The sequence below is a fragment of the Canis lupus genome, chromosome X (assembly GCF_011100685.1).
Source record: "Canis lupus familiaris isolate Mischka breed German Shepherd chromosome X, alternate assembly UU_Cfam_GSD_1.0, whole genome shotgun sequence".
In the NCBI taxonomy this organism is placed as follows: Eukaryota; Metazoa; Chordata; class Mammalia; order Carnivora; family Canidae; genus Canis; species Canis lupus.
Window position 1 is genome coordinate 10,788,411 of NC_049260.1, and position 19,392 is coordinate 10,807,802.

The 19,392-nt window shown below is 38.0% G+C and overlaps 1 protein-coding gene and 1 non-coding gene across 14 annotated transcripts in view; one reads left to right on the forward strand and one right to left on the reverse strand.

The window, feature by feature from the left end:
* FANCB (FA complementation group B) overlaps nucleotides 1-19,392 on the reverse strand; it is a 459,601-nt gene that overhangs the window by 62,709 nt on the left and 377,500 nt on the right. The window lies entirely within an intron of this gene.
* LOC119868571 lies at nucleotides 9,637-9,743 on the forward strand. Its single transcript, XR_005386571.1, has one exon. It is a non-coding gene; the product is annotated as a U6 spliceosomal RNA (small nuclear RNA).

Here is a 19,392-nt window from a genome sequence, read left to right on the forward strand (position 1 = left end):
TTATCTGTTTCACCCTTGCATTGAGGCTACAGCCCTTCAAGATCTTAATTCTGACTTCTCACCTCAGTCAGGCTTAGGACAACAGTTTTTTCCCTACCTGTGAATTAAAACCCAAGCCTGCAAATGGCTGAGTCATATCAACTCCCCCAGGCAGCCACAGTGCTGGCCTCCTTGCTGGCTTCTCTGGGATTTGAGCTCCTTCATTTCTGTCATCTGTATTTCTTAGGACCACACGTACTTAAACTATTTTTTCTTTTGAAAATGTCTAGGTATTTTTAGCAAGATTTTTTTTCCTGCTATCTTAGGTTACCATGTTGTTGGAACCAGGGGTTTGTAATAACTTCATAACGGGATTCCTTGCATCCAATCTCACAATTCTCAGATCTATTTTTACAATTACAGCCAGAGAGATGATTTTGAAATGCAAATGTTACTCTCTGACTTAAAAAAATGTGTCATGGCCCTAAGGAAAAAGAGCAACTCCTTGGGATGACTACAATGTTCCCCATAATATGAATCACACTTATCATTGAAAATCTCAACCATGGGGCACCTGGGTAGCTCAGTTCAGTGCCCACCTCTTGGTTTCAGCTCAGGTCATGATCTCAGGGTCCTGGGATAGAGCCCTGTGTCAGGCTGGGCATGGAGCCTGCTTAAGATTCTCTCTCTCTCTCTCTGCCCCTCCTCCCCTGCTTGTGCTCTCTCTCTCAAAAACATTTTTTTTAAATGATAAAATCTCACCCCTAGCACTCCTGACCTCATTTTCTATGTGTTCGTGATAGAGAACTGTTTTTCTGCAAATGGGTCATGTTCTCTTCTACTTCAGAGCACTCATATAAGCTGTTCTTTCTGCATAACCCTTCCTCACTTTTAAATCTCTGATTCTTTTGTTCCTTCTGGTTTCTGTTTAAATGCCACTTCCTTCAAAAGGCCTTCACTATGTCCACCCTGATGGCATATGCACTTCCCACTTTATAACATCCTTAATCTTGTAATTATTGTTCAAGGTTTGTCTTTCTGTCTTGGTGCTAAGCTTCCTAAGAAGTAAGACTGTCTATCTTGTTCACTCCTTTCAGGCTAGCAATTAATCTAGCAGCTGGCATTAGTAAGGTCTTAATAAATCTTTGTGAACAAACAAATGAACAGATTAAGTACTCCATTTGTGAATGGAGTTCCCTGACTGAAGCTTTGCTTAACATGATTGCTGCCATCAGTTTTAAAAATAGAATAACTCTTTGAGGAAGTTTCTCTTTAAAAAATATATATGGTGTATTGGGAGAATGGTGATTCTTGAGAAGTGAGGTAGAAAACCAAATTCCTCTTTCAACACGTGCAAAGAAGGCTCTGAGCTGAACAGGCCAGAAGGGATAGAGACAGGCATGGTTTACAAAATTTCAGCGCTGGCATAATAATGAGATTCAATCAATGAGAATGCTTGGATGAGACAAAGGAATCTTTAAAAGGTGAGCAAGAATAATTTTCTATTTCTTCTGGATCAGTGACCCCCATTGGGACTTAGAAAAGGCTTAGGACACATGTTGCCATGTTGTCAAAGAGCAGGTCATCTTGTCATGAAGTACAGAGTAAACATGGAATCACTGGACCATGGATCAATAAAACAATTTGGATTTCATCACCATCATGTCAAGATATTCCTTACATTGTCATCTCCAAAACCATTTATTTTAAGAATCAGGTATTCATTGATTAGAAGACCAGAATTTGTAATTGTGTCCAATACTATTTTATGACTACATGAAACTTGATTCTATTTTCTTTTAACTTTAAGGTTAATCATTCACTGCTTTTGCAGATAACATCCTTTCTTTTTTTTTTAAAAAAAGATTTTATTTATTTATTCATGAGACACAGAGAGGGAGAGAGAGAGAGAGAGAGGCAGAGACACAGGCAGAGGGAGAAGCAGGCCCCATGCAGGGAGCCTGATGTGGGACTCGATCCCAGGACTCCAGGATCACACACTGGGCTGAAGGCAGGCGCTAAACTGCTGAGCCACCCAGGGATCACCAGATAACAGCCTTTCATGCTAATATTTGTTTTTACTGCAGGACACAGAGGCAAGCCTCTTTTTAAAGCTTGCCTTCTATGTCAAGATATAGGATGAACATTACTTCCAATATGTGGGTTGTCTTCTTTTCTTTCATCTTCCTCTCCCCATTTATTTTTTATTTATTGGCAGAAGCAGAATGAGAGGGAGCTTAAAGAATGAGATATTTTCTTTTCAGAGTCAACTAATTTTCCTTTCCCATCAACTCCATTAGGAAGATAAAAGCAAAGCCAAGAAAGTAATTTTAAAAGACAAAAATAAACAAAATGCAAACATTTCAAAAGTGATTATTCTTACCTTTTCTGAAAAAAAGTCCTGATATAAAAATATGACCATTTAAAAAGCTCTCTGTAGATATATCCATTACTATCATGGGAAGTAGATGTTGTCAGAAAATTTTCAAAATCTCTATTAGTGGGAGAGAATAGATTATTAAAAGCAATTCTCAAGGTAGTGATGATATCTAAACTATCTCCCTTCACTCCCAATATCTCATCAAATATTGACTAAGTTACTTAATGTGCCTGGAATTCTGACACTGAAGATTCAAATAGTTTATCAAAGCCATCTTTTAAGAATTCAAATTCCTTTGAAAGGATTAGGGAATCATTTTCATGTTAGTGTAAATTAGTTCAACCAGATTGCTTTAATATTATCTCAATTTCACTGAACAACTCAGATTCAGAGTTTTGATGGGGAAGGGATGGAGGATTGAGGACAGCAAGAAAGGCAATATAAGACTCATAACGAGATGGGAAAATACTAACATAAAAGGGAATTTTCTTCTTCCTCCCAACACCTGAATTAATCCAGTATTCAGGCATTGTATACAATAGACAGTATAATAGTATAGTTATTATGTATAATATAGTTAATAATATATAGGATAATATAATTAATGCTTTTAATAATAATAATTAATACTATTAATATTAGGGTTTGACTAAACCATGGTTTATACAGTCATTTAGAACTATCTATATGACCTTGTTGCCATTTAAATACATTTATTGGAAAAGATATGCTGAGTTGGAAAGATATCTGGAGATTCAAATTTTGATGTATAATCATACTTTTGATATTATGGATTATTCACAAGTTGCTATGTGTATCATATCACATCATTTTGGAATATAAATTTTTAGGCCAGATACAGTAAGAACCCAGATGCTTAATTATTATTCTTTCTTTGAATTTATAAAAAAAAAGTGTTAATATATCCACTTGGCTGGTTAGGAAGAGAAAAACCTCTCTCCAGTACTTTTCCAGACTAATGCTTATTTTTGGAGAGTAAGCTGTTAGAGTCTACTGACATTTATAAGGAAGAAAGAGAAAAATCCTCATTTTTTCAGTTCTCAAGTTGTCACCTATCAGGAACACTGCCAAGAACAAAAAATAAGTCATAAAAATATATGAGTGACCAAAGTACCAATATTCTCTGCTCTTTACTCATAGGAAAACTGCTCAGACTAATCTCAACCCTTATTTACTCCTACTTTACATACACTTCCAGTAAGTTCGATTGTCTGGCTTCCAAGTCCAAAATAGTCTGGAGGCAGCGAACTAAGGGGTGGTATGGGAAGAGGCCCTTATGTAACCTCATGGAACATTGTGACATATACCTTTTAAGATAATTTATCTTTACTTTCATTAAAAAATCTTTTGAAGTTTACCTTTCTTGAATGAATATTCTTTTCCAACTTTAGGGCTGAGCACTTTATGCATTACTTAATTATATCTCACCCAATATGATGAGTTAGGAATTACTATCTGCATGCATTCTTCCATTTCTTCTCCCTTTACTCTCATAGAACTAAGTGGTTAGGTAGGGATATTATATTTATTGAATTCATATTAAATTCATAGTATAGGTCATGTAATATTTGAAGGATAAGGCTAGAGTTCAAATAGCATGAAGGATATTGTCTTAGGAAAGTTTGCTATTATGATTGCTGTTAACACACACATATATATATATCTCCTGACCACTCCATCTACCCTCCTGCCCCATGCCACCATTTCCATGGCAGATGAATTTTGCCTCTCACTAGAGAAGAGTCCAGGAAGGACATGGGCAGGTTTCCTGCTTATCCTGCTTATCCCACACCACCTTGTGCTTACACAGTTTGTTCTACCCTTAAATTTAGGCAGAACTTAGGCAAGCCTGCAAGCATATGGCTATATATGTATAAAATTTTCTCAAATTCACTAGTAATCAAGGAAATGCAAATTAAAACCTGTTCATATTACTTATAATAAGAATACATTGATGCTAGGAGTATAAAATTGTAAAACAATTTAGGGAATTAACTTGTCAATATCTACCAATGTTAGATCTATTCTATTACCCAGAAATTCTACTCATAGGTCTATGTGCTAGGATTAATTCTCACACATGCACATACAGAAAGAAATATAACAGTACTATAGGAAGCAATTTTATGGGAGAAAGATCAGGAAGAATCCAAATGTCCATCATCAAGAGAATGTTTCTATTATTGCTTATCTACCCATTAGAATAATATACAGCAATAAAAAATCCACTGGCCAGAGCTACATATATCCACATGGATGAAAATCCAAGTTTAATACTGAATGAGGAAAGCAAGTTTCAGAAGGATACAAACAGTACACCATTTATATAAAGTTTAAAACACTAAATATTATCCAAACAAACATACCACACACACACACACACACACACACACACACACACACAAAACCCTCCAAAGAAATCCTCCAAATCCTAGGCCATGATTCCCTTTGGAGAGTATACGTTTTTATCAAGGAGGTATCAACAAGGATCATTAATTTTTTTGGTAATATATCATTTTTTAAGTTGGGTGAAATGTACATATATATCTGCTTTATTATTCTAATACTTTTTTGTATGACTGAAATATTGCAGTATAAATTAAAAATATGTAAAATTAGGGGTTCCTGACTGGCTCATTCAGTAGAGTCTGTGATTCTTGTTCTTGGGTTTGTAATATGTGTATATATAAGTGTGTGTGTATATATATAATTATATAAAATATTGGTTACTACTAAGTCACAAAAACTGACACATCAAAGCCAAAGTTCTCTTAAATGAATATCATCAAGATGACAATGGAGTTAAATGTGAGACAGGAAATCATCAAAACCCTAGAGGAGAATATAGGCAGCAACCTCTTTGACCTTGGCTGTCACAACTTCTTACTAGACACGCTGCTAGAGGCAAGGGAAACAAAAGCAAAAATGAGCTATTGGGATTTCATCAAGATAAAAAAGCTTCTGCACAGCGAAGGAAACAACCAACAAACTACAGAATGGGAGAAGATATTTGCAAGTGGTATATCTGATAAAAGGTTAGTATCCAAAATCTATAAAGAACTTCTCCAACTCAACACCCATAAAACAAATAGTCTAGTTAAGCAATAGGAAGACATGAAGAGACATTTTCCCATAAAAGATATCTAGATGGCTAACAGACACATAAAAAGACGCTCAACATCATTCATTATTAGGGAAATACAAATCAAAACCATGATGAGATGCCATCTCACACCTGTCAGAATGGCTAAAATTAACAACACAGGAAACAACAGGTATTAGTGAGGATGCAGAGAAAAAGGAACTCCCTCTTGCACTGTTGTTGGGAATGCAAACCGGTGCAGCCACTCTGGAGAACAGTGTGGAGGTTCCTCAAAAAGTAAAAAATAGAACTACCCTATGATCCAGCAATTGCACTACTAGGTATTTACCCAAAGGATACAAAAATACAGATTCAAAAGGATACATGCACCCCAATGTTTATAGCAGCATTGTCAACAGTAGCCAAAATATGGAAAGAGGCCAAATGTCCATTGACTGATGAATAAAGAAGATGTGGTATATATAGACAATGGACTATTACTTATTCATAAAAAATAATGAAATCTTACCATTTGCAATGACATGGATGGAACTAGAGTGCATCATGCTAAGCACTAAGTCAGAGAAAGACAAATACCATATGATTTCATTCACATGTGGAATTTAAGAAACAAAAAGGATGAATATGTGGGAAGGGGGAAGAGAAAGGAGGGGGAAACTGTAAGAGACTCTTAATGATAGAGAACAAACTGAAGGTTGATGGAGGGAAGTGGGAAGGGTATGGGCTGAATGGGTGATGGGGATTAAGGAGGGCATGTGATGTAATGAGCACTGGATTTTTTATGTAAGTGATGAATCACTAAATTCTACTTCTGAGACCAATATTGCACTGTATGTCAACTAACTAGAATTTAAATAAACATTTGAGGGAAAAAAAAAGATGACAATAGAGTTGCATTTCTGCCAAAATTCAATTACGTGCTAACCTCCACTAATAGAAAAAAGTTGAATTTCAGGAAGTGGAAAGATGCAAATATTCAGACACAAATGGGTACACACACACATGCGCAGACACATATACTCACCTGCACACTCATTAGTAGCTGCAGTAGAAAAACTCATGTATGAAAGGCATGTATATTATACTTTGAAAAATATGGTAAGTAGGCATTTTAATGGCTATAATAAGTGACGACTAGCTACAGGGAAGAGGACAAAATAATACAGTATCCAGACACAAACTGCAGAAGCTCAGGAGCATGGAGTGATTTAATGTAAGACCAAATGTTTATGATAATAACATATAGTATTATTATAGTCATTGCTTTTATTGTCAATGAATCTGTCAATTTCCTGTCCATCCTTTTATTCCCTTAACACTACACTTTAACCAATCAGGCTATGTTACATTCTCTACTTACTGACTTCTAGAAGCTAAACCATCAATACCATGCCCCTCTTACTCATGCAGATGCATTGATTTTTCTAAGTGGGCTAATAAAGAGGGGCACAGAGGGAATGCCACTCTTTGAAGAGTGTATTTCATTTCAGGTCCCTTCTGCCTGTGTGAGTGAGGAGAAATGGATAACAAGCAAAGCCCACTGTCTTTGTACTGGCCTCATCATATCATGGATCTGTAGGAGCACTTTCTATAGCAGGGAATTAAAGCAGGGAATTAAGTTCTTTGTATTGGTATTTATTTTCAGAGGGAAATATTTTCTGGGGAATTAAAATAACCCATTCTTTTTGCTCTGGGTCATTGAGATGCCCTATTGTAGAATTCCTTAGTTGTTTGCACAACCGATGTTACGTATCTCCTTACTCATATTTAAACTTCTGAATTCAGTCCACTAAGTTTATGTAAATAACTGGGTTAGAGTCACTTAGAGTGAAGTGTTAGTTTCTTCTTCCTCCTGAAGGTGTTGGTTATAATTTTTAGCAGAAATGTACCCTAGGCTAGCAGGTTTGGGGTTAAATTGGTTTCATGTTCATTGTCAATATTTGCCTTTTAATTTGATGTAATGAGTAAAGCTAGTGGGGAAGTCCACCCAGACGGGATCTTTTTCAAGAAATGCATGCAGGATCTTCGTCCTGAAGTAAGGGGACAGCTAGTCACAGTGCCAGCTGAAGCCTTTCACTAACACCTCTACTTTATGATGCATCACAGAACTGGTGATTGTAAGTTTTTTTTTTGTTTTATTTTTTTTAATTTTTAAAAATTTTTTTTGATTGTAAGTTTTTATTTGTACACTTGAACTTTATGAATAGCCCCCAAGAATGCCATACTAGTTTATTTATTTCATTAGTTAAAAGCTAGATTTCAAAGGGAGAATCCCTGAAGAGAGGTAGGAGAGGATGAAAGTGTAGTACTGTTTTGAATTTTAATAAAAACAGTCAATAGAATGTAAGTTGATTTTATCCATTACTACTCAAAAGAGAAAACCCTAAAGGCATATATGTAAAATTTTAACACATCTTTACAGTGTTTGGAAATACCATTCATTCATTTGTGGAGTATGGAATTTGACTCACACAAATTAGTCATTTTTGGAGAAAGAGGTGAGTGGGCCCACTAGTGTATCTGAGGCTTATTTTGTAAGAGGGTGACCCAGGAGGACACTACGTGATGTGCTGGAGAAGAGTGTCTTCCCTGTGGGCCAAATATGATGCTGCTGAAGGTGGTGCTGCCTGGCTGATGGACTGGTTATCACCTGCCTGTGGTAGGCCTGGGCAGACTTTGGACTTCTCTAAATGTAATGCCTGCTCTACTCTGGAGCAGTCTTCCTGATACTTCAGAAATTTCTACCTGGCCCTCTATTTATTAACAGACCAAAACTACAAGACCCTGTAAATATATGCATTATACACAATGTAATTCAGGGACATGTTTTAGGAAAATTAGTAAGTGTATGAACCAAGGCCTCCCCACCATTATCTATTGACATGACCATCACTGGTAAACACAAGATAGTCAGGATCCCAGATCTCACTGCACAGTCTGTCAAATGCATCAGGGAACTCAATTAAAACGAAGCTAAGCCTGATGATATCTTGACAGAGAGCCATTATCTCCTTTGGAAATAGGGATATACAAATTCCAAGTCATTACAGCCTAGGAATGGTTTCCTATTAAAAGATAGGAGGGGAAAAGATTGAAGACTACAAGGCCAAGAAAGCACTCTCAAAGTTTTTGTCCTTGACATCTGACCTTCCATTCTTGGCCCCATTCAGAGCTCTCTTCTCAAGACAATCCCCCATCATCACCCTTACTTTTCCATCATGGATGAATGTCATCTAATAAAATAATAGAAAACAAGTGCTTTGGTGAATCGCTTTTGCCATGTTGGCCATAAATTTCAAGAAATATTTATATTTGCAGGCTGACAGTTTAAAGAGATTTATCACCATCCAAGAGAAGAAACACACCTACCACTACATCTATTGTATGTGTTGCTACAATATGGTGCTGGTGACTTGGTAATAATCTACAGCTCATGCTGTAGTAGGATTTATCCAAAATAGATTTCCCTTTCTTCCACAAGATATGTAACATGCTATTGACCATGTAAAGAGGCAAGTTAAAACTGAGTTACTAAAAGTTGAGTTTTTAGAATATCTATAGTGTTCACTTCAAAAAGTGCACATTCTTCTTTTATTGCTAAACCTTTTTTTTCTATTTATTGCTAAACCTTTCTTCTATTTATTGCTAAGCTTTTCTTCTTTCTGAGACAGCAGGAATGTGCCAAAGATTACAGTCACATAAGTGCAACTTTTACGTCAAACGTATGTATTCCTGAAAGAGTTTTTTTTTTCCATTAAGAGGGGGGAAATGGCCATTCCTTTTAAACACTGGGAGCATAAGACATTCTAGTAGAAATCCAGCTGCTTCTTGAGGTAGGTGTGCAAACAGTGTTTTTTATCTTCTCTCTCACATTGAGCAACAAGCTCAAACTTCAGATCATATAATCAGCTATAAATTGTTTTATTAAAAGTTTCTCTAGTATGGATTTCTTCAAATCCTTTTATTTTTATCAGGAAAAAAATTGTAAGCAGAAAAAGTACTCAAATAATGTAGGAAGAAGTGCAAATTAGTCTCAGCATATGCTTTCCAATCATGTTTCCATTTTGTAAACAGCATTACAGAAAGCAAAACTTAGCATAAATGGGTGAATTTCAGGTCTTATTGGGCTGATATCTAAAAGCAGATAAATGGGGTGCTCGCTTCAGCAGCACATATACTAAAATTGGAACAATACAGAGAAGATTAGCGTGGCCCCTGCTCAAAGATGATGTGCAAATCTGTGAAGCATTCCATATTTTTATGTACTTTAAAATTATGTTCAGTTCTTTGCTTTAATAAAGTTACCCTTCTATAAAAAAAAAAAGAGCAGATAATGGGATGCAGTTCTTTCTGGACCTCTGATATGCATAGTATCAGTTACTACTTGGAAAAAAAAAAACTCATACCAAAAGAGATCTGGAATTGACCTTTCTTGCCTTCTTTGTTCCCTCTGGCATAGTTATCTTGTTAGTCACATGCACCACTCACTCGGGGAAAGGGCCATTTTAGTATGGCTGCTGAGTGTCATATAATGTGCTTCCAGGAAGCATCAATATATATGGAATCCTCTTTTACAAAGCTACACTTTGCACTGGGAATTGGAAGGCAATTTATTTTCAGTCTTTCTTTTTCTCTTCTGCTGGAAGGTTCAACCAGCCCTTCCAAGGTAGTCGCCCCGTGGGTCATCTTCCTAGCAACACCTCAGCAAACAGAATATTTCTTTTTTCCTTGAACAAGCTACGATTCAGGTTATTGAGCAGACTGAAGATGTTCTTGTAAGGCTGTTTTGAATCGAGCTCTTTATTCTGGATGCTCCTTCTGTAGCTCCTACATGTGGGGTTACCTTAAGGTTTCTCTTCAACTTGAAATGCTGCCACGTTCTAAGGTTCGTGGGCTTTTTCTACCAAATTCTGACATCTGGGGTGCACTGGCTACACCCAGAGAGAGGTAGATGACCTCTCTGAGACCTCTAATCTCTTCTTTCTTGTCCGGATGGGCCAAAATTAGTAGTTGCTTACGGCAGGGTGGACATGTTGAATCTCCGGTCTGCTGATGCCACTGAGCAGCGTATTGAGCCTTTGGTCATTTATAAAATAAAGGTCATAATTCTTACCTTTCAGAGATTTTGTGAGAGTTTAACATGATTGATTTCATATCTACATAGAGACAGATATATAAAACCCTCTTGCAGGTGCTTCATATCTTTGGTTTCCTTAAATTTTTACTTAAATTCTAGTTAGTCAACACACAGCATATTAGTTTCAGGTGTACAGTTTACTGATTCAACACTTCCATACAACACTGGGTGCTCATCACGACAAGTGCACTCCTTCAACCCCATCACCTATTTCACCCATCCCTCCATCCACTTCTCCTCTGGTGACCATCAGTTTTTTCTCTAGAGTTCAGAGTCTGCTTCTTGGTTTGCATTTCTCTCTTTTATCCTTTGTTAATTTGTTTTGTTTCCAAATTCCACATATGAGTGAAATTATATGTATTTATCTTTCTCCGACTGACTTATTTTGCTTAGCATAATACTCTCTAGCTCTATCCATATTGCTGTAAATGGCAAGATCTCATCCTTTTTACGGCTGAGTAACATTCCATTGTGTATCTATAACACTTCTTATTTATCCATTCATCAGTTGGTGATGGACATTTGGGCTCTCTCCATAGTTTGTCTACTGTTAATAATGCTGCTATAAACATGAGGTAGCATGTATTCCTTCAAATCAGTATTTTCCTATTTTTTGGGCAAATACCTAGTAGTGTAATTGCTGGATCGTAGGGTAGTTCTTTTCTTCACTTTTTGAGGAAACTCCATACTGTTTCTCAGAATGGCTTGCCTTTCTGAAAGGGCTCTTGCCTTTTTATGGGCTCCTAGAACTGGTAGTGATGGCTCCTCTTAGCCCCTCTAGAGGGCAGCCCCAACTAGTATCCCTGAAGAGCCATCAAGTTTGACCAGCTGTGTGGCATATTTCTGCCCAGATGTCTCACTTTTTAGCAATAAGTGGAAAGTCTTGCAGGGGCCTAATGGAGCAAGACTGGGTGATACTAGGAAGTGTTTCTCTAGAGCTGATACTCTATATGCTGCATCTTGAAACCTAGTCCTACAGTGACCCAAGAGAGCTCACCAAGCAGGCAATAATCGTTGTTTCTTCTGTAGTGCTGAACTTTGCTACCAGAAGAACTAGGCAAGAATTCCTGGGCTGAGAATCATAGAATTCAAACTGAATCACAGATAGTCTCTATTCACTCAAGCCCACAGTCCAAACTAAGTGCAATAATGATGCCAGTTTGTTTATGCATGAGCACATTCTCTGTTATGGATTGTTTAGCCTACCATGCTGTTCTATCCAACTCTTTATGCCCTTTCTTTCATTGCTCCTTACTTTAATTCTATTGACCTTTCAAACTTTAGCTTAAAACCCATCTGTTACACCAAACCTCTCCAGAGCACTCATCTCAGCCTGAAGTTATGTATCTCTTCTTTGAATTGCTGTTGGTACAGTCATGCATTAGCATGTGATTATCATCATCCTCTCAAAGAGCCATTTAAAAATTTCATTGTTATTTAATGAGAAACATGTATCAGGTTTATTTTCTCAAAAAAGATGGTGAACCTTTTGAGAGAATACATTATACCTTTTTTGTGTGTGTGTCTGCCATAATGCCTACAACAAATATCTTAGTGGGTATGATATTTCCATTTGCATAATGGCTTCTTCAAATACCTGCAAAGCATCAACTCTCTAAGATTTCTGCTACTGGAGAAGGTCAAGTGGATATGAATAATCCAACATTTGAATTATTCAAAAATCATTTATATTGAGTTTTGGAAGATATTAGTGGCAGCTACATTCTTTCCCTAATAAATGATTTATAAAAAAATAATAGTAACACCAACACTCACTAGGACTTTATACTTTTCAGAGCTTAGCTCAAACTAATAATGATTCATTCATATTCTCTGAGCACCTGTAACAGAAGGTGAGAAGATGAGGCCCAGCCAAGGACTGGTTATAAGAAAAGTCTAGAGATTCTAGTTTCTTAGGTACTCCACATGGTACCCACAAGCATATTGGCTTATACCTATGCATTTGCCACATTTCACTTGTGTTTATCACTGATAATAGTTGATAAGTTATTGAGAGTAGCACACAGCCTACATTCACATTCTGGTTCTCCCATTTCCTAGCTGTGTGATCAATGACAACTTACCTAACCTCTCTGTACTTGAGGATACTCCTGAACAAAATAGGAATAATAACAGTGCATATTTCATAGATTTTATGGTATGGGACTTAAAAATTATATATGTAAGATGCTTAGCACAATGTCTCAAATGTTAACGAGAGAATGAGCAAGTACGACGATGCAAGAGAGGAATAGAGTCGCTAGAGGTTTTATTTTCTTCTTTTATTCTCCTAGAATCCAAAGTGTAAAGAATACCAAAGAAGGAGAAGTAACTAAATGTAAAGACTCAAGCCATGTTCTTCTCTTGGGAGAGAATGATAAGAAAGAAAAAGTAGTACAAACCCAGTGCAAGAGCAACTTGTAAATGGGTACAAAATTTCCAAGGGTAAGCCATCGGAGGGCTTACATGTAAACAACACAGAGTGGCTCAACCAACAACAAATGTTTGACTTCCAGAGGCTTCCAGAGGGTGAACTTTGTGCCTAACTTGATTTAGGCCAACTGATGATATCATTGAATTCCTGCTATGATGTTGGGGCTGGTGACCCCAAGTTTACTTAAGAGCTCAAGGTTTTGGATGGGGAGGTGGGACACAGGTACAAACATAATTACAGCGTGGTGTAGGAGGAATGTGAATAAAAAAGGAAGCAAGAGTTTAGGCTATCACATAAAAAGTGCCAAACCAGGGCTACAGGAAGAAGATATCATCAAGGTCCCTGAGAGAGAACTGCCTAGTGAAGGGGTGATTTCAGCCAGACACTGAAGGTGGAGTAGGAGGTTAATATAAGCATGCCATAGCAATGTGTTATATAAAAAGAACACGCACTTTTGCCTCAAATAGGCCTGAGGTTAGAAGCCAGGCTCCATTCTTCATGAGATGCATTTACTAAATAATACATATTTTCAAGACTATTGCGGGAAATATTTGTTAAGTATCTAGTATGGTGTCTGGCATATGGTATAGCCTCAAATACAATAGCTACTATATTGGTAACCATACAGTCTTGGAGTATTTTTAAAAAGATTTTATTTATTTATTCATGAGAGCCACACAGAGAGAGGCAGGGATAGGCAGAGGGAGAAGAAGCAGGCTCCCTGCAAGGAGCCCAATGTGGAACTTGATCCCAGGACCCAGGATCACGACCTGAGCCAAAGGCAGACAATCAACCACTGAGCCACCCAGGAGTCCCTTGGAGTATTTTTTTTATGAAGATGTCACCTTAAGTGCTGGTAAGCACAGCTGTTTCACAGTTTCTCTCTCTGAACCTGAGTAGCGGTGGTAAACATCTGCAGGGATTTCGGTGCTCACATCCCTGGAAATACCACAGGGAAAGGACAGCCCAAATTTAGAGTATCCAGAAGCCCATGACAGAAGTAAAGGAACAGGCTCAAGCCAGTCGTGACAGCAAACGTCAAGGACAGTCAAGGTCCTTGGGAAGGGCTGATCTATACTGAACAATAAATCTGGGACACTTTGCCTTTATCTTTCGTTCCTCCTTCTTTTTCTTCAAAGTGCTTTGCTCTTCCCATCACTGGATAAAGTCAGCAGTCCTATCAAACTCCCTCAACACTAAGATTTAAGGGATGCATTAAGTCATTCTCCCCACAGACACTGGCGGTGAAAATATTTCAAGGGATGGGAAATGTCTAATTTAAAGCATGCATGTCTGAGAGTGGGGGTTTGGATATTAGCACTCAGTCAACAGTGAGGTTGAGAGTGGGGTGGTGATGACCAGAACTACCAAATTCATTTGAAAAAATGTATATGGAGAAAGGCATGGTGGAAGGAAAAGGTGCTTGCATTTACAATCAGGGGAGCTGCCTTAAAATCCCAACTCTGGCACTTTTCAGTTATTGACCCTTGTCAGGTAATTTTGCTTTCTTGTTCTCATTTTTCTTCAATGAGTAATGAGAATGAGAGTCCTTAACTTATACAGGATGTTGTGAGGGTTAGACAAGCACTTCTCAAATTGAATGTGTACACAAACGACTTGGGCATCTTGTTAAAATACAGTTTCGGATTCCGCAATTCTGGAACAGGGCCCAAAGTTCTGCATTTCCAAAGAGCTCTCAGATGGTGCCAAGGCTGCCGATCCAAGTACCACATCCTGAGTAGCAAGAGGCCGGTAGATAATGTAATTAATGATCAAATGGGCTTTCTTCCCAGATACTTTGGTGGGAAGAGATCATTTCTCTTTGTAACTGGCTTGCTACCAGTTACAAAAATGAAGTCAAGTTGAGGCTGGAGAAATGTGGAGAAGAAAAAACTGCTCTCAGAGTTTGGGGAGGGAGCTACTGCTTAATCGGAAAGGCTGTAAAGTGTATTTTTTCATGTGGGAAGGGAGCTGCTCAGCAATGGCCTGGCCAGGGCTGCTTGAGGGGAGGCCACCGGTATTGAGTTTTCCTCACCTAAACACCAAGCAATGGCTGCCTGTGTTTCCTAATGAGGGCTGTCTAGCTCCAGTGCGGCTGTTGGCTGCTATTCATTGGCTCCCTTTTCACCGGGTTGTAAACATGACTGATGTTTATTTTAAGGAAAATTATCTCTTAGTTTTGGTGTTCTCATATTTCATTTTCTTTCTACAAATGGGAGCTGGAGTTATAAAAGTTTGCTTCATAAATGATCTTTCAGAATTCCTCCTGCCCTACACTTCCTCCTTTCTCTTTACTCTTCCTCATCATGTCTGCCCAGCTAACGACAGTAAACTTACATTCTTGAGGAACTTAGTCTAGTATCAACGCAGCCACATCATTAACATTGCCTCATTTACAGACTCAACTATCCTCAATGGTCAAAAAACACCGTGTTTCTATACAGGGGATTAAAAACCTTCCTCTTGACCTAGAGCTAGTTCCTTTTAATCAGCTGGGAAAGTGCAGGCATTCCATCCAGGGCAATATGACCTCCTGAGTCTATGCACAAATTGTTGATAAACACTTGTAAAGCACCATGTCAGGTGCTCGTCATGCACGAGACATTATAGAGGAGATAATGAGAGCGATCAAAAAGGAAAGCCGAGTTCACCTCTAGCAGGATGGAGAAGACAATGTGAAGGAGGTAAAGGGGAGGGAGGAGAAGTTGGCTCAGGGTTCATTTGCCTGGGTGGACAGGCAAATAGGTGTTTCATGTGCAAAGTGAAGATAGGTTTAGTGAGCCTGTAAAATGAATGAAAAATTGGGTTAAAAGAGTTTTTTTGTAATTGAAAAAGTTAATCCTCAACAACATGTTTAAAAAATTAAGGGGTGTTTAAAAAACACATTTATTGAGGTAAAACTGACATATAATATTTAAGAAGTACAGTTGAAGTTTTGACATTGTGTATACACCAGTGAATCTACTACCACTGTCGAAAAGATGAACATACCCATCACATCTCTTTCCCTGTGGCCCTCTGTAATCCCTCTCCCTGTCCTTCCCATCACATCCCCCAGCCCCAGGAAATTACTGATTTGCTTTCTGTCACCATACTTTGAATTTTATATCAATAGAGTCTAATAATATATACTTTTTTGATCGACTTGTTTCACTTTGCATAGTTATTTTATGGTTCATCCATGTTGTGTGTTCATTCTTTTTATTGCTAATATTCCATTATATGAGTATGTCATTGTTTATACATTAAGCTGTTGATAGACATTTGGGTTGATTCCAATTTTGAGCTATAACAAATAAAGCTTTGATGGTAGTCTTTGTGTAGGCATATACTTTCTCTTTATCAGATAAATACCTAGGAGTAGGATGGTCAAATCATAAGGTAGGTGTTTAACTTTTTAAGAAATTGGCATGAACGGTTCTCCAAAGTGGTTGTATATTCCCACCAGCGGGATATGAAAATTCCTGTTTCTCCATATCCTTATAAACATTTACTATGTTCAGTCTTTGTTATCTTAGACCTTTGAATAGGTGTAGTAGTATCTCATTGTGGTTTTAATTTCCATTTCCCTAAGGACAAATGATATTGAGCATATTTTTATTGCTTATTTGGCGTCTGCATGAAGTGCTTTCTTTGATGAAGTGTCTGTCCAATCTTTTCCCCATTTTATATTGAGACATTTATTTACTTCTTAAGTTTGAGAGTTTTAAAATATATTTTGGGTGCAAGCCTTTTATTAGAGAAAAGGTTTGCAAATAGAGAGCTAGCACTTCAGTGGATTCAGAGGTGAATAAGAGCTAGACTCTGCTTATAGGAGCTCACATCTCAAGGAAGGGATGAGGACAATAAAAACTAATTGCTGACCACTGTGGGAGCTACACTCAATACCTTTGCCATGGCAGTGTAGAAGAGAGTACAATAAATTTCACTCAGGAGAGCTTGGAGAGATTGCCCAGAGGAGGGGAACTTAAAGCTTTGTTTTGAAATGTGAAGAGTCAGATGAGTGAAGAACATCTGTAAGAGAACATTCTAGGCAAAGAGTATCTATCTGTGCAAAGGCAGGAAGGTAGGTTTGGGAATCATGAGTTCTGGGTGACCAGAGGGAATAGGGGAGAATGAAAAAGGGTAGGGCGAGGAAGGCTGAGACTAGCTTGTCAGATTGTGGAACGTTTTGTAGATTAGGTTTAAGAATCTGAGCTTCATCTTCAAAGCAATAGGGAGTCCAGTAAAGGGTTTTAAGTTTCTGAGTAAAATGGTCAGATTTGCATTTTAAGAAAATGTCCTGCAGTGATAGAGAAGGATTAGAGGATAATGAATTCAGAAAGAGTGACAAGAACCTAAACAAAGCAGTAATAGCAGTGACAAGGGAGAGGGAAATTGGATTCTCAAGATATTTAAGAGGAGTGATAGCTGTTGGTAAATGTTTAGATGTTATGGGTAAGGTGCTATAAAAGCTGACTCCCAGGTTCTGGTTGAAATAATGGGATGATTTGGGGGCACATTCATTACATCCAGGAATATATGAATTGGCACAGGAGAGGTGGGGAGTATTAGGGGTTCAGCTTATATCACTGATTCATTTATTTAGCACATTTTTACTGAGTTGCTACCAGATGTTAGGAACTGGGAATCTGATGAAGATCAGAGTAGATGTTATGATAGCCTTCACAGAGTAAAAAGTCTAGCATGGAAGAGAGACAATGGAATAGTCCCACAAGTGTGTAATTTAAAACAATTGGCTCTGAATTGCCTAACATAAGACAATAGGGTTTTTGGATAGTGCATTCAGGTGGATCGCAGTCTCAAGAAACACGACCTTGAAGAAGTAAAGTTTAAGAGGAAATCTGAAGGAGGTAGGCTGAAAAAGATCAAAGAATAATGTTTAAAATAGAAGGAACAAAGCAGGTTAAATACTCTGGGTCATCCAGGGAGAGGTTTCCAATAAGTAGATAGAAACATCTACCCAGAAACAAGGCCTCAGATGGAGAAGTTATCAATCCGTGGGGGCAAGTAAAAGCATGGCTGAGCATGAGAACTTTGAGAAAGGGTTGTAGGATCTGGAAAGAGTAAGACTGACAGTTGACCTGTGGCATATCAATATTTAAAGTGCAGGGCAAGTAGGAGAGCCAGTTAGCTAAAGAACAAGGAAGAACAGTCAAGTATCTAAAAGAAGAGGGATAAAGCCAAGAAACAGGAAATTCATGACAATGCCCAGTGGGTGGAAATGACTGTTCTGGTTTATATTATTCTCCTTCCCTCACCCTATGTGCTCAACCGACCGAGCCACCCAGGTGCTCCTGGTATTAACTGATTTTTTTTTATTGTCTCTTGTCAAGCTGAACCAGGTCCCTGCCTCATTCTTTTCAAGGAAGGTGTGCACGTAAAGAAAGATATTTTTTTATATTGGTTCTAAACATTCTCAAGGGAACCTGTTCTGTCATTTTCCCCTTTGCCTGTTATTCAGAAGAGTGAGTTTTAATTTTGGAGTCATGCACTCACTTTCCAGCGTATTTTAAATGTAATTACATTTCAAATTGTGTGCTTTGTGAAATGAGTCAGAATCTTGTAGCCATTTCTTTTCTTCTGGGAAGAAAAATCAAGACCCCCCAAAGAGAAGGTCCTCCCACTCTGTAATAATGGCATGCATCTGTACCTAAGAATGTTTTTTAGGCAGGCTTGCTGTAAAGCTCAAACTACTGAAAGAAAAACTATTACCCCTTTCCCTGCCTCCTTGCTTCTATGAGTTAGTCTTTCAAAGTCTAACTCGTCTTCTGAATAAAGTTAACTCCAATATTATAGTCCTCAACCCATTTCCCTTGTGTTAATAACAATCATTTCCTAAGAACCTGATATGTATCATGCACTATGCTAAGCATTATTGAACAATGCATTGCCTTGCCTAACTTCAAGCAATTTTGTGAGGTAGATTTATGACACTCATGTTATAGAGGAGGAGGCTGAGTCTTAGAGATGCTAAATGATTTGCCAGATCTGCTGAACTCTAAGATATTAAACAAATAAAGGTCATTTTATCACTCAGGATATGCCCAGTTATGCTGCAGTAACAAATAAGCCACATCTCTTAATAGCAAATGTTTGTTTCTCACTCACATGGCATGTGCATCTAGGCCAGTTCTGCTGAATGTCCCCTTGGCCCATGACCCAAGCTGTCGAGGATGTCACAATCTTGAAATTTGTTGACTGTCAAGGTGAAGGGAAAGATGGTTTTGTACCAGCAGTTGAATGCTTTGGCATAGAAGTGACAGGTGCACAACTCATTGGCCAGAGCTAGTCACTTGGCCCCACCCAACCACAAGCCATTCAGAAAATGCAAGCTG